Below are 17,641 nucleotides of genomic sequence, written 5' to 3'. Positions count from 1 at the left end.
GTTTACTACCTTTAGCCCAATTGTGCACTTTTTTATTGGTTTGTTATCTCGTAACTGTCTCTTTAGATATTTCTTTGTGTTATACACATTATTGAGCTGCACAAGTTATAAAAGTAGGTATTTTTTTTTATAAAAGTAGGTATTTTTTTTTATCACGACCACAATTTTCCACCTTAGGATGTCATGATGACACGTAGTCTCTAAGACTAGGTAAGCCTAATAAGATAATTCGATAAACTCATAATACGTCAGAAATAGAATATCTGTAGCAAAACTCCCAAAACCGGTTGAAATGAGTCATAAGCTCTATAGGAATATATTCTAAAATTCCTAGTACAACACATCCTACATAAAGAGTAAACAGTATAATAAATAAGGACAGAAGGTGACTCTGAGGCCTACGAGCACCGGACAGGTATCCCTTGAAGTCTCTAAACTGTATCGTCCACTCACTGATGCCTAGCCTGTGTCAAGGTACCTGGATCTACTAAAAATGTGCAGAAGCATAGTATGAGTACAACATAACGGTACCCAGTAAGTATCAAGCCTAACCTTGGTAGAGTAGTGACCAGGCTAGGTCAAGACACCTACTAGGATAAGAAAAAAATTGAACAAGTACAGTATAGTTTAAATGTGAAAATGAGGAAATAGTGACAATAAACAAATACTATAAGGTAAGCTAAAACTAAATTTAAAGCAATAAAGGAACAAGGAGGGAACACATGATATGAACATCAAGAAAATAATGCGGACAAATACAAGTGAGGTAAGTAAGGGATAACAACAAGAATCAAAACCGAGGTACCACCTCGTAACCTTATTTTACAATCACAATCATAATATTTCCATATATCGACGCGTGAGCCTTACATATGATTAGTTTTGAAAATATTTTTCCCGAAATAGCTACACGCACTTTAGCCCACTTATGTCGCCGCGTGGCTTCAAGTAATTCCCTTACTAGAAAGACACACATAAATCACACCTTATGCCGCCACATGCACATTAACCCCTATCCTTATACCGCCGCATGCGCATCAATATCACAACACAATAACAACTCCCAGCACAAGTGACCATATTCCACAACTTGCCAAAAATTAACAATACCAAAGTTTCCACAACGTATAGCTGGTCAACCACAATATGAATAAGAATCTCAATAATAACAATATGAATGAGAAATTACTCAACAAGGAAAGATATCTCAATAATCAATGACTTCAACCTCAATGTGATATTAGCTTTCGTAGCTTCAACTTCAATAACTCAAAATGAAGGTATTTTCACGGAATGACAATTTCCAATTCAAAAGTACAACGTAACCTTAACAATAAAAGAGATGGCATGAAGTAGTATCTATAACTAAATACATGTAATAACTCAAAAATGAAGGGCATCATGAAATAACAACTCGAAATAAGAATAATTCGACAATAAAGGAAGCCAACATGACAATAAGAGAGACAACAAAGGAAAATAAAGCATATAAGAGCATGCTTGACAATAAAGGAAAGGGCATGTGATAACAACATCAAGTAAAACATGTAAGAGCAATTTAACAATGGAAGATATAACATGATATTGCAATTTCTAATTAAATGCATGAAAGAGTCTAAGAGTCTAGTCCGGTCAAAATACCACAGATAAGTCCGGGTACACACTCGTCACCTTGTGTACATGCCTTTCACGTAACTCAAACAACACAAATCAACCCAATTCCTAAGGGGTAGTGACGAGCGCAAAACACACACTTAAATATGCTCACTAGTCGAATATAGTATAATATAATATCGTATCCACAAGGATTGGAGTTAAACAGTATTATCATAGTTTGTAGATAGATTGCTATACAATATGATCAACAGTTGAGAGTTGTGTGATTACTACTAAAATTAACTAAGAATCTAAAGCTATTGACTAATGACAATCGAAACAAGGAATAAGCAAAGAAGGATATCAACGGGAGAAGATAGGGTTTTGATAGGATAGGTGCAAGATAATTATTTGGATATTAACTCTAAGTAATTCACTTCTAATGTTCAGTGAGTCTCTCGAATTCACTCAATTATTAGTTCAAACGTTTAGTAGAAACTCCTCCCTTGATTAAGTTTCAACCTCACAAGATGAACCAATTTAAGCTCGGTGAAAATATGCAAGAATGCGTAGAAGATTTGTCTTTAGGAGAACCTCTCTCGATTATCCTCCTAACTAGGTTTAATCAATGATTCAACTAGCCTCTCTCCATTACTAAGAAGAATTAATGAACTCAACCAACAATATAATGAAAAGATATCACAAGTTATGCCTCTCTCGGTTACAGGAACAAGTGATTATAGATGCAACAATTAAATCATCCAAAAAAGGTTCAATACATAAAACTAGAGTTATAATCCACAAACAATATCAATACACAAAATCAATCAAACCCTAAAGGGAACTACTCCATAGACATAGAGTAATTCATCACAATTATAACTAAAAGATAGGAAAACATGAATTCAATCCAAACTCGGTTCTTGAGTGAGGAAGGAATGATGAAATCCTTGTGCTTTTGCTCCTCCCACTCTTTCTAAGCCTCCTTAGGTCAATTATGTGTCTAAAGTCCCAAAAATAATATTTTTCCATGTATATATATACCAAGTAGGGTCGGGCCAAGACGAAAACACCTTTTCCTACGCGAAATAAAACAATTACTCTGTAAAATTTGCATAGGCGTGCCGCATGGGGCGACGCGCCAGGCGGGGCATTAGTGGGAAGCTTTAGAGAGCTAGTGCCAAAAGGCAGTAGAGATTTGCACTAGCTTGTCACGCGGTGCGTTGCATAGCGCGTTGCATTAGTGCAAATTTCTCAGAGTACAGATTTTGCTTTGATTTTGACATCCAGACTTGGTCCTCGACCCCCGAACACGATCCCGGCTTAATCCCTTGAGCTTTTACTCAGACTTCAAAGCTCCAAATAGCTCGAATTCATTCCATGACATCTACATGGCTCGGAATCACTCCTACAAGGCATAAAACATACAATTAGTGCAAAACACTAGCAATTAAAGCTCAAACTCAATTTAAGTGCAATAAATTGGAGTGCAATAAGCGACTAAAACACGTAATTATAGCCTACCATCAGGTAGTTTCCCCCACAAAAAGTTAGGCAAGATACTTACCTCAAACAAGCTAAATCAACCTACTGGTAAGCTTTTCCCGCGAAAATCCAATTCTAGAAGGCTTGAATATAGCCAAAATAACTTAATACGATTAATACAAACCATAGGAAATGATTTCGGATAATAAAGTTGCAATCTGTAAAGAAAATCAAAATGTCAGCTCAAAAAGTCAACCTCGGGCCGCACCTCGGTACCCGGCCAAACTTACAAAATCCAAACACCCATTCAATAACAAGTCCAACCATATAAAAATTATCCAATTCCGACGTTAAATCATCCTTCAAATCCCCAATTTTCACTTTAGGAAGTTTTTCAAAATTTTTCCCATTTCTTCACTTTAATTCACTAAATAAATTATATAAACTAAGATGGAATAACGAAAAATGAACAAATCTGAGTCAAAACTACTTACCCCAATCCGAATAATGAAAATCATCTCCAAAATCGCCCAAAATTGAGCTCTACAACTCAAAATATGTTAAAATGAACCAAACACTCGAAATATAGTACAATAAAATCTGCCCAGTTATTACTCCTCGCGATCGCGATGAACAAATTCAACCAGCTCACTAGACCTCTTACGCGATCGCGAGACTACAGTCACGAACGTGATGACCAGACATCTCAAGGCTTTACGATCGTGGGACGGCCACGCGAATGAGCTGAACAAAGGGTGCCACCACATAGCCTTACCTTCCTTATACGCGAACGAGATCCCTCACCCGCGTTCGCGATGCACAAGCACCCCAACCTTCGCAATCGTATCCTAATCTTCACGTACGCGAAGAGAAAAATCCTTCTGCAAGCAAAGACTCTACGCGATCACGACCAATCCTTCGTGAATGCAATGAAAGAGGCCAGAAGCACAGAAACCAGCAGTCCCAACACTTGAGCAAATGGTCCGAACTCAATTCGACACACACCCGGGGCCCCCAGGACCCCATGCGAACATACCATCAAGTCCCAAAACACAACACGAACCTACTCGTGGCCTTAAATCACATCAAACAATATCAAAACTATGAATCATACCCCAATTCAAGCGTAATGAACTAATGAACATTCAACTTCTAAAAGTAATGCTGAATCACCTGAAACAAACTCCGAATGAGCTTAAAGTTTTCATGCAAGTCCCAAATGGCACAACGGACCTATACCAACTCCCAGAATCACAATCCGTGCCCGATATCACTAAATTCAACTCTCAAACCTTCCAAACCTTCAACTTTCCAACTTTCGCCAAAAAGCCTCAAACCAACCTACGGACCATACGCCTAAGTTCAAAATCACCGTACAAAGTTATTGGAACCATCAAAACTCTATTTCGGAGTCTGCTACACAAAAGTCAAACTCCGGTCTTTTTCAACTTAAGCCTCTCTCTTTAGGCCTAACTGTCCTAATTCATTCTGAAACTCACCCAAAACCAAATCAATCACCTCGGCAAGTCACATAACCAGAATTTAACATAGAGGATGCAATAAATAGTGGAACGAGGCTAAAATAATCAAAACGACCGGCCGAGTCGCTACACTTTTTGATTTAAAAACCTCGTCACTACTTCACTGAGGTTAGTCAAGATACTTACTAATTACATGGGATCGGTTGTACTCATACTATATTTCTTCACCTTGCTTGAAGATTCTAGAGCTGAGTAGCTGTGGAAGAAGAAGTCCAGCATAGAAGACGTACTAGCGTTCCAGATTCAAGCTACTTCTTGTTCATGGTAGGTTAAGACTTTATTTTTGTTTAGGTAAACTTTAAAAATATGTTGTATTTATTCTTCATACCAGTCTTGTCAATCTAAATCTTAGTGGCTTATGACTAGTACTACCAACCCTTGGGGTAATTGTATGTGTTTTTTTACCTTTCCATTTATTGTTATTGATGATCTGTCACTTGAGTTGTATTATTCATTATTTGGCTTACCTAGCATGTAGGAACACGGTGCCATCACGACTAGGTGAGATTTTGGGTCACGACAGAGTCTGTTTACTCAAATATCAAACTTTGATCAACTCTTCCATCTTAAAGCTTCCATTTAGGAACAAAGTGCTCTAAATAACTCCCCAACCTCTTGGAACCCAAATCAACTATACAAACAAGTCATAAAGCACTATATGAACCTACTCAAAATCTTGAATCACATCACGAAATTCTAAAACTCAGAAGGACCAGTCAGATCATTACATCAGCTTTTAGTTCCAATGTTGTTGGAATCCAAAAGTCTAAACATCTGAGTCAGTTTTTCAGTGAACCCAGCAGTAGACTCAAAACATTTTGTCTCAAACTTCTTAATATTGTAGCTTACAAGTATAATGCACATGGACTACCCTGAACAACCAACTTCCGTAAGGTAGTGGCCAGAGTGGCCAATGATACTCACTAATTAAACCTATACAGTTATGAATACATATATAAATAAAAATAGTATCGAAAGCTAGGCATAGACATGTAAGGCCAACAATACATATAGAGAAGAGATGCATATATATAGAGAAGAAATGTACTATGTTGCAAATCACCAATAGAAACAACAGATAGAAAAGATATACAAAAAATCCAAAACACTGATTGGTTTCCATACTCCGCGTGTACGCCGTCAAGAGAGAAAAATGAAATAGTGACTCTAGGGGGATGGATCCTTATCGACACGTTGCATTGCTAACAAGAGTCAAAATAGGGAAAAGCATCCATAGACATCTTTTAAGGATTTCAATTTGGAAAAAGAATTGATATTTCCATTCCTGTTGTATCAATTATCATTTCAATAATCAACTTCTCCCATAACGATATCTATGCTACCTAGTATTATAGTAATATCAACCATTTTCATTATTTTAACTAAATGATGAAGAATTTGCAAATTGATAAAACCTGGTGGACGAAATTTCCATCTTCAAGGAAAAACGGACAACATACGTGCGATATCATAACAACTGCACAGACAACTCACGTCCCAATAATAATAACAACCGCACGGACAACTCACGTGCTACAAGAACAACTCATGCTCCATAACATAATTACCGAATGGATAATTCACGTGCTGCCGAACCAGTTCATATCCAAAAATAGATGTATACGAACATGAATATCAAATCACATACTCCTAGATTATGGTAAATAGCATACCAAAGTATATACATGTGCAAAGTTTACAACTACGGCTCAGATCTGGCAGATACACCAAACAATAACAAGTATCATGCTCAAACAGAGAATCAATGCCTACACATGTCGCTAGCATGATTCAAGAAGCTCACGTAGTCATACAAACAATCAAAACATGACTCATAGAAAGTACATAGTCAAAACAAGGCCTAATAGAAGCCTACGTATAATTCGGTCTAAATAATATATTGCACCCGCATATACGCTTGTCATAATCCGGTCTAACTCGTACATAACACCCGCATATACACGTGTCACCTCGCATATACGTTGCTTTTCACACATTCCAATTAGCCAAATAAAATCACATCCTAAGGGGTGTTCCCTTATGACAAGATTTGTCAAGACACTTACATCAAACGGGCCAAATTTATACTCCAAGAATGCCTTCCACTTGGAAATTACCTCTAACCGGCTCGAATATTGACAAAAATAGCTCAATAACATCAAACAAAGCCATAAGAATTAATTCCAAACAGCAAAGCTTTAATCTTTATTTTAATTCCCAAGAAGTGAAAAAAAGTCAACTCTGGCCACATGGTCAAAACCCGAGTCAAGGGATAGATCTCGACTACTCGTAACCCCACGAGTCCAAATTTGTGATTAGATTCCAAAACCAAGTCCAAAACTGACCCACAAAACCTCAATTTCACTCTCTTAAGTTGTAGGTAAAACCCCCAAATTTACCTCAAAATACCATATTTTGGGCATTAACAGTCTATGTAGATTCATGAAATAACACCAAAAAAGAGTAGAAATCACTTACCCCAAAGTCTTGTATGAAAATCTCCAAGCAAAATCGTCCTTCTCAAAGTTTAGGGTTCAAAATATGAAACACATAAATGCTCTGCCCAGGGGCACCATTCGTGAACATGGCACGTGCCTCGCATTCGCGAAGTACAAAAGCTTCTTCCTAAAAAAAAGACCCTCCGCGTTTGCAGAGCATCCCTCGCGAATGCGATGACAAAGCCTACCCTACTACTCGATCGCAAAAACGACCCTCCTATCGCGAATGCGAAGAGCAAGTCCACCAAACTTCGGGAACACGAACCTCCAGGAGAGTACACAGATGACAAAACCTTCCCAACACTAATCCTTCATCGCGAACGCGAGGCTCCTCTCGCAAGCGATGAACACCAAACACCAGCATAATCATCCAACTCCAAAACTTCCTCAGGGTGGTCCGAAACTCACCTGAGCCACCCTGGACTCTGTCCGATTATACCATCAACTATATAAACATTAAATGGAGCTAAAAATGCTGCCAAACACATACGATAACTTCACATCAACGAGTCAAAGATCAACAAGTCGAACTTCTCTTAAGTTCAAGAACTTCTAAGGTTCCAACCATGTGTCTGATTTAAGCCTAACCAATTCGGATTACATCTAAACTTTGCACATAAATTCCAAATGAAAAAAATAAAAATATTCCATGTTTGAGAACAACAATCCAAATCCGATATCGTCAAAGTCAAATCCCGTTCAAACTTAGGAATTCTATAAACCTTCAAATTGCCAACATTCGGCAAATAGAGGCAATACATTCTAGGAACCTCCAAATATAAATCCAAACATACGGGTAGGTACAAATCACCATATGAACTTATTGGAACCATCAAATCACCAAGCTGAGGTTGTTTATGCAAAAGTCAAACTCTGGTTAACTCGTACAACATAAGCTTCCAACAATGGAACTAAGTATTCCAATCAGTCTCAAACCTTCCTGAAACAAACCCAACCATCCCTGCAAATCATCAAAAATCAATTATATTTGGAACATCAAATAGGGAAATGGTGCTCAAATACAAAAAATGACCGACCGGGTCGTTACATTCTCCCTTCTTCGAATGTGTTTAGTATCATACCTGGAATGCCAAAAAGATGAGGATATTTGCTCCACATATCATGCTCGGTCTCCCAAGTCGCTTCCTTGAACAGTTGACCTCTTCACTGAACCTTCACTGATGTAATATCTATGATCTCAGCTTCCGAAGCGGCCTATCCAAAATGGCCACATCATAGGGCAAATTCTAATGCAGCTGCACCGAGCTGAATCCAACACATGTGACTGATCTTCACGATACTTCTAAAGCATAGAAACATGAAACACTTAATGAACTCCCAATTAGTTGGGCAGAAAAGTAAGTCTGTAAGGCACCTCACCAATTTTTTCCAAGATCTTAAATGGGCTAATTTACGGAGCACTCAGCTTGACTTTCTTCTCTAATCTCATCATGCCTTTTATAGGAAAAACTCTCGGAAGAACCTTCTCACCCTTAACGAAAGTCACATCACGAACCTTCCTATCTGCGTAACCCTTCTACCTTGACTGCTCTATACAAAGTCACTCCGGAATCAACTTTACCTTCTCCAAAGTATCTCGAACCAAATATATGCCCAATAGTCTAGTGTCACCGGGATCAAACCGACCAACTGGATAAAGACATCGGCTCCCATATAATGCATCATACAAAGCCATCTGAATGCTAGATTGGTAGCTGTTGTTGTAGGAAACTCCACTAAGGGTAGAAACTGATCCAATTGGCCTCCGAAATAAATGACATAATGTAATGACCCGGTCAGTCGTTTTGAGAATATAAGCTCCATTCGGCAGCGTAAGGTCTTGAACAGCTTCATAATATGTTTATCGACTTGCGTGCATGGTTGAATTCAGTTAACGGATGATTCAGGGTCAAATTGGAAGAAAGAAACTAGTTTTGGAAGTTTACACAGTTATAATTTTATCGGAATTGGACTTTAGAGTAAACGGCCCCGGAATGGGTTAGGTGATCTCAATAGCTTCGTACGGTGAATTAGGACTTAGGCGTGCATCCGGGTTCAGAGTTGGAGGTCCGTAGGGCAATTTGAGGCGTTTCGGCGAAAGTTGGAAAACATGAAGTTTGGAAAATGGAGAAGTTTGACGCATAGTTGACTTTTGGTCGGAATGCGATTCCGAGAGTTGGAACAGCTCCGTTATGTCATTTTGGACTTGTCTGCAAAATTTGGCATCATTCCGGGTTGATTTGATCGGTTTCGGCACAAGTTTTCGAAGTTGGAAGATTTGGAAGTTCATAGCTCGATTCGTGGTGTGATTCATTGTTTTGGTGTTGTTTGATATGATTTGAGACCTCGAGCGAGTCCGTGTTAGGTTATATGACTTGTTTGTGTGCGTAGACGGGGTCCCGAGGGCTTCGGGTGTGTTTCAGGTTGTATTGCGCTCTTATTTGATGTTTCAACGTTGTTTCTTTGGGAATAAAGTGTACCACATTAAGAAAATCAGCTCCAAATTCCGTTTTTATTGAACAATTAGATCCATATCATAATTACGGAGCCATAGAAAAAAGAATCATCGAATTTGGACATCGTATGAGAAAGTTATGCTCATTTTTGTCTTGGGAAAAAACTGTTGCTTCTGGTATGGTCGCAATTGCGAACATATCCATCGCAATTGCGAACTTTTTTTCGCAAATGCGACCTTTTCCAGCCCTTCCTTGTTCTCAATTGCAAAGGCTTACTTCGCTTTTGTAAGGGTTCATAATTGCGAACCCTGGATCGCAAATGCGACATCTGCAACTTGTTTTCAGCTGTGTAACTCGAGTGTTTGCTCATTTTTCATACTCTTTGAACCCTAACTCCGAGAGTGGGCAATTTTGAGAGAAGATTTTCATATCAAATCATTTTGTAAGTGTCTCTAATCAATTTCCAACTATATATTGTGATTATATCTTAGATTTGACATCAAATTCATGAGAATCTAAAGGAAAATTTGGGGAAAAATTGTGAAATCCTTAAAAAAATGTAAAATAATGATTTGAGGGACCAAATGGTGTCGGAATTAGATAATTTTGTATGGATGAACTCGTATCGGAATGGGTATTCAGTTTTTATAAATTGTGTCGGGTTCCGAGGTGCGGACTCGGGAAGTTAACTTTTGTTGACTTTTTGCAAATTGTATAAGAATCGTAGTTTTGTTAATTGAAATTGTTTTTTCTTGCATTGTTTGATGTATTCAAGTCGTTTTTGGCTAGATTGAGCTGAGCGTTGATGAATTGGTAAAGGAAAAGCTAAATTGAGTATTGAATTGGCCGGATTGAGGTAAGTATCTTGCCTAACCTCGTGTGGGGGACTTCCCCTTAGGATTTGAGTCTTCTATGTTGATTCTAGTCCGTGTACGCGAGGTGACGAGTGCGTGTTCGGACTTATTTGTGGAAAGTTGGCCTTTTAGAGTTCTTAGGTCTTGTATTCACTGAGTATAAATTTGTTCTTGATATGATTGAGCTTCCATTTAGTAGTTTCACCTCTACATGCTTTAATTTGAATTAATTGCTTTATGATTCATTCTTATTGCCTATTTGACTCTTATTTTGCTTAATTGAAGATTTTTAGCTCTTCTATTGTCATGCTATCTTTCATAACTGCTTGTCTTTATTGGAAACCATTATTATCTCTCCAGTAATTGTTTAGTCTTAATTGAGGTTATGATTATCTTCCCGCTGCTCATCCTTAATTGAAATTGTTGTATATTCTTCGTAATTTTCCCAACCTTAAAAGAAGTTTAGAAATCCTATATTTTGTTGACATTTCCTTATTCGGAATTATTTGATTCGTGTTAGCTTCCTTGTTGTTGAACTACATATTGTGGGATTGTTGCTTCACATTATTTTCTCCCTTGTTGAGCTGTTCTTATTACACTTAGTGTTCTCTATTGTGGTTATTCCTTGTGAGCTAGTTTTACCGTCTCCTTGTGATCGAAAGTTCTCGAGTTGATTTACTTGTCGTGTTCTTGTATATATTGTCATTGTTTCTGTGGTACTTGTTGTGGTGGTGCACGAGGTTTCTCCCGTGCAGTTGTTGATATTGTGATGCATGAGGTTTCTGCCGTGCGGTTATTGTTATGGGGTTGCATGATGTTTCTGCCGTGTTATTGCTACTATTGACATATTGCACATGCGGCTTGACAAGTATATATATATATATATATATATATATATATATATATATATATATATATATATATATATATATATATATATATATATATATATANAAGGCGAGGACTTATTATGTTATTATTTGCACACGTGGCGAGACAAGGTGGGCTATGTCAGGGATTGATTGTGATGACTTGTGATGGCCTGGGGGCATTCTTTCTGTTTGATGTTGTGTTGTGGTATGCTTACCTGTATGAGTTTTATCTCATGGAAGTTGTGAGAAAACATCTTACGTGCAGTCCGTTCTTTTCCTTATGCTTATTAGCTGGTAGGAACTATGTTAAAGCACTTGCACAAGCATACACATAGTTGAACACTCCCATTGGATATGATGTTCTCCTGATATTGCTGAGAATAGATGTACACCCTCGTCTACTTGTCATATATGTGAGAGTAGCTCTAGTTAGTAAGTGAGTTATCAGTGTGACCATGAGTTGTGATGGGGACACATGATGCCAAGTGTTAGGGTTCACGTATTTGGACCCGTGAGTTGTAAGTTGTCCGAGGTTTGGTATTTTGTGGAGTCTGTTGGCTAATACTTGATGTGAACACTGTTGTAGGTTCTGAGTTATTGCTTACTTTTACTGTATTTGTGATTTAGGTTTTGGGTTTGTGATTTCGCTCGCTCTTCTATGTCATTATTATGGTATTTCCGTTGTTACTTGCGGTTTTCTTCCCTTACTGTGATTGTTGTATCGTTAGCCATAGTGTGTAGTCTTTATACGTATACATCATGTTCCGTTGTTCCTATGCTTATATTTGTACATTTTATTAGACCGGTAGGTCTCTTGACTGTTCCTCGTCACTACTCTACCGAGGTTAGTCTTGATACTTACTGGGCACCGCTGTGGTGTGCTCATACTACTCTTCTGCACATTTTTGTTGTGCAGATCTAGGTGTCGATCGTTAGTAGCTGTGCGGACCATTGCTCAGGAGACTCAAAGTAAACCTGCTGCTGTGTTCACAGGCTTCGGAGTCACCTTCTTACTTGTATTCAACTGTTTTCACTCCTTTCCAAATATTTTATATAGAAGTGGTAGCTAACTCTGTAGAGCTTATGACTTGTACTACCGGGTTTTGGGAATATGCTCATTGTATAAAGGACTCATTCCAGAAAAATATTAAGATGTTATTTAGTATTGTTTTTCTTCTGTAAATATTAGGCTTACCTAGTCCTTAAGACTAGGTGCCGTCACGAAACCCAATGGAGGGGAAATTGGGTCGTGACACATAAGCTCTCAACATATCCTCCACGATCTAAATAGCCTGCTCTGACTGCCCCATCCGTCTGAGGTGAAATGCAATACTCTACTCTACCTGCGGGCCTAACCCATTGTCACGACCCAAACCGATGGGCCGCGATGGGCACCCGGTACCTTACTCAACCGAGTACCAACATATCGTATCGTTTCATGTCATACTATCATAGATAGCTGAGCCGGAAAGCTGTCGTGAGATAAGTAGAATACAACATGTGATACCAACTTATACATAAGACATACGGGCCTAGAAGACCAAAATAACCACTCGTATACTGAACATAGGCCGACAAGGCCATACAATCTTTTACGTACATGACATCTGTCTACAAGCCTCTAAAAATACATAATTTTCATAAAGAAGCAACTCCGGAGCTAATGGAGCGCACCAACACCTTCCGCTGAGCTGATAGCCTACTTGGAGGACTCTTGACATGTCTATCAGAACCTGCGGGCATGAAACGCAGCGTCTCCAGGCAAACGGGACGTCAGTACAAATAATGTACCGAGTATGTAAGGAATAAAAATCAGTAACTAGCAGACATGAGAGAAACATGGAGTAAAAGACTCAACATGTATATCTGAATATTTCTGTGAATCATTTAATATTACATGTCGTGCATATGCGTATAAATGTCATACCATGCATGGGTATATGCGTTCATAATATCATAAAGCCTCTGAGGGCATCCCATCATATCATCTCAGCCACTGTGGGCAAATCATCAACGTGTACCAGCTGATCAGGTGGTGATGCGCATATAACACCATAACCTTTTCCCATATCTCATATATATATATATATATATATAATGCTATCTNATATATATATATATATATATATATATATATATATATATATATACGTGAATATAACTCCATCTGGTCATGGGTCAATGTACATGAATGCAATGCATGAGAAGTACGTCAATAAAATCTCCTGGAATGTCATAAGATCATTATGCCTTCGAGTAATGTCATGAAGTAAACTTTTTTTCAACTTACGTATTTTTCTCAGACACATGAACAGATGATAGAATAATATGACACATGGAAATTCAAGAACATAGGCACCTCTAATACTTCTACGAATAGAGTCATTATGAAAGTTGTGCATTTTCTCATTTTGTTCGTGTCGCATAGATCATGACAAAAGAAAAGAAGGGATAGCCTTAACATACCTGAGTAAGGGAAACTCCGTGTGATATTCTTGGGAAGAATTACACCGTACTCCCTTAGAATCGAAAATTCCCGTTGCTATTATAATATTGAATGACTGTCGTCCTTGACTTTGTATTCTGCGTAATTTGTTTGCCGGATGAACTTTGGAATTCATTCAACATAAGAGCTCTTTGCAGTAGTATACCCCACTTACATATTTGGTTTCTTGATATTTATTCAAGATAACATTTCTTTGCCTTTTGGCATTTTTATAACTTAGATAAAGAATTTGTATTAATCCAAGTCAAGTGTAGGATAAGTATCAAGCCACCTCTTTCCATGTGTTGTCTTATAGATTTCCCAAAGCCTACTCATCTCCAATTCTCCTTTACTTGCTGCCACATAGGGGGGAGGGGGGGCATTGTCCCCTCCTGCAATTATCCACAAATCCTTAATTACATGGTTAATCTCCCATTAAATCAATAATTACTCAATTATCCACATAATTAGAAATTATCTCAAATTACTTAAAATACTACTCACTTTTAATACACTTTGTATACCCTTCTATTATGGCTATGTGGTACCTTATATGGCACTAGTTCATAAATACGGGGTATTATAGCTTAGACCGTATTTTACCCCAAAATGTCGAATTTTGACGAAATTCATTTTCTTTGATTCGCTATACCTCTCACCTCCATGAATTTACTTATCACTTGTTTGAAATAGTACAATACTTATAATCTCACAATAATCCCATTCCCGAACTTACATCGATTAACTTACGACGAGACTTTATTGTACGAAAATGCGGGATGTAACATTATTCCCCCCTTCGAAGCATTCGTCCTCGAATGTTGACTGATGTACTAAAAAATTTCATAACTTATGTATTATGAATATTATATTACTTTCCTTTCCATCTAGGAAACTGCTCGCCGAATAACTCCAAAGGTCAGGTCATTCCCCCCTTTAATCTTCTTTCTCACACCACGACTTGTAGCCGGAATTCTTTTAATCTCGTAACTGTTGCTACCTTCTATCATACAGACTTTACGACTCTAACTTTGTATGTGCGCCTATGCGACTCTTCTCTTCTCTTTCCTCCAGCTTTTAGCCAATCTCTAGGCTTCACTTTGTGAACATATACAAAATTATGTCAAGTTGTCCCTCTGGGCGTCATTAGCTTTACTACATCTAAATAGGCCATACTATGCCATAATTCTTACTTCGATTTATCATTACTGAGGTCTGCTATCGAACTCCAGGTTACTCTCATTGCTTATCCTATATGCATAAAGCTAAATCCTTTAACGCTACTTCATTACTGTTCATCTTAAGACTGATGGACAGATCTCATTTTGTACTTTGCAACTTTTACCATTCCATTCTTGATTCACCTCAATGTTGATCTATAATCATCCATTGATAACTTGAAATTTCTTGTGTAATATATTGCCACTAGGGCTTACGTTATATTCCGCAACATTTTAAGTGATTTTCCTGATCCATTTAGGGGTGATACTGTAATTCAATAACCGTATTTTATAGCATCCCTATGTGATTCTCCTTACGTGGGTATCTTAATCCCGTACAATTCATGAAATCCTCTTCTAATCATTACTCAATCGAAGGCCCAAACGTCATCCTTTATCTATCACAATCACACCCTTATTGCTCTACCAGGGCAGCGTTCCATCTCTTCTAAATGCTACTAGTCTTAGACTCCTTTGAGTTCATTCAGGCTATACTGAGATTTCTATAACATAGAGAACTCATCAGCTCTCTTGTTTTCATGGGCTTAATCCCAAGAACTTATTCATTCTCGTCCCCTTCTCACTTACCTTTTCTTATCCTTACTCCTGTCTTCCTAAAACCTTGTCGCTTACCATACTTTGGCTTGCGACCTACACATATCTATTTATACTACTTGCAACCTTCCTTCAACTTGCTTGCACCATAGATTACCTTATGTTATTCTGGAACACCAAGCGAGATATTACATCGTCTCTAACTCTTCTTTGCTCTCCTAACTAGGCCTCTCAATACCTAGAGACCATAAGCTGGAAAATATACCATTGACGATGCTGCTATCATTCCTGGATACCGAATCCCCGTGCTTCTAGCCTTCTAACCGAAGTATGGACTATTCACAACCTTCTGCATTTGCGTATCTCGTACATTGTTCACATTTACCTTACTTACCTTAAAATCTCGCATCACATCTTCTATCTCTTTCATAACCTCCCTCCCATATAGGTATAATTCACGTCCATAACTTGAAGCTCTATTATATTGTTTGCACCTCTGGTGTATACATAATTTGGTGGGAGCTTCATACTGATTTCTTATGAGGTTGTTACTTTTCTAACTGGCTTTATCGTAGAGCCGTTATAGACTATGGTTGTTGCACTATCTCTCTTGTACCTCTGATATTAAGGCTGGTCCTGCAATGTTTTCGATCATGATTTTTATAATTTTCTAGGTCCAATAGTCAGACTCCTGATTTACTTAGTTGATGTAACTCTTTAGTTTCCTCTTCCCTTTGATCAACCTTCGTGTAGGCTTAAGCCATCTTCCGATATGGGACTCATGGTATTAGTTATTACTTTAGTCCTTCATGGATGCTGTAGAATATCCAGGATATAATCTTCTAATAATTCAATTCTTTGTCTATGACCTGGACTCAATTCTTTCTTTTAACTTATATCGGAGTCTTCTACGGCTATATGATTGTCAACATATATGTATACTCCGAAATTGCAAGTGCATTCATAACGTAACCAACTCTGGATCATTGATCGAATAGTTCCTTTCGTTCTTTCTCAACTTTCTTTAAACGTAACCCTTACTTCCTTTCCTTGTCGTCGTGTTTGCATAATGTTCTGGAATCGTAGCATATCTATAGGCTTTGAATAACTGCAATCCCATTCCTTTCTCATTTTTATCGCATTCTTCTTTTACCATTCCATTATTACTAGAACCGCTTAACTCTGACTTAATGCCACATCTCTTCATATTCCCCCCTTTAGGGGAGTACTAAGAGTTGGAGCCACGAAGATCTACCTATAGATGTTTTACCTTTTCACTTTTGGCGTCTCTTCACATCATCGATGACCCTTACTCGACTTGCGGTAATCCTTTTGTACCAAGGATAACAAATTTCCTTACTCACGATGGTGACACCTAGTGTAATTGGCACACACAGTTCCTTATGTTTAACTTTACTCACATTTCTTGCTTTGGGGAAGCGTCTGTCGATGCCCCCTTTTTCCAAAGGCAAAATCGGGTTTACGACATTTGGGCGGATAACTCTTTCCCTTTTGGGAATTGGGTTTGAGATTTAGAAGAGTTGCCACCTAATGATTAAGTGCATTAGGACACTAAGAAGGAAATAAAAGAAGAAGAACCAGAGAATGGGAAAGGGCTTGAAATTATCTCGGGGGGAAGGTGTTAGGCACCCCCAAGATCCACTAGTGTGGTTCCCGGCCATGCTATAATTGTGACTTCACATATTCAAGTAAGCAATTAAGGGCTCAAGTAGGAGGGATTCGCATACAACATTGCAAATAAATTAAAACTTGGGGAAAGGTAAAGAGGGCAGAAATTTTATGAAAGATTTAGACAATTTAAAAGAGATAGACGAAAGCAAGTAAAAGGGAGGGGGTCCTAGGTTTATGATTAATATGGATCACGTCAATGCACCACCCAGTAATCACTCCTCAAAAAGGGGCTACATAAGGTATTATCGCATCGGTCATCATATCCATATCTACCCTTCCCACCCCGTTAAGGTATTAAAGCGCGGGATAGTATCGTTACATAATGCATGCTATTACCCGTCCCAATCCTATCAGTCCCGGAGGCATTGAGACTACTAGTCCTAAAGG

The sequence above is a fragment of the Nicotiana attenuata genome, chromosome 9, assembly GCF_001879085.1.
Source record: "Nicotiana attenuata strain UT chromosome 9, NIATTr2, whole genome shotgun sequence".
NCBI lineage: Eukaryota > Viridiplantae > Streptophyta > Magnoliopsida > Solanales > Solanaceae > Nicotiana > Nicotiana attenuata.
This window is presented reverse-complemented; position numbering follows the sequence as displayed.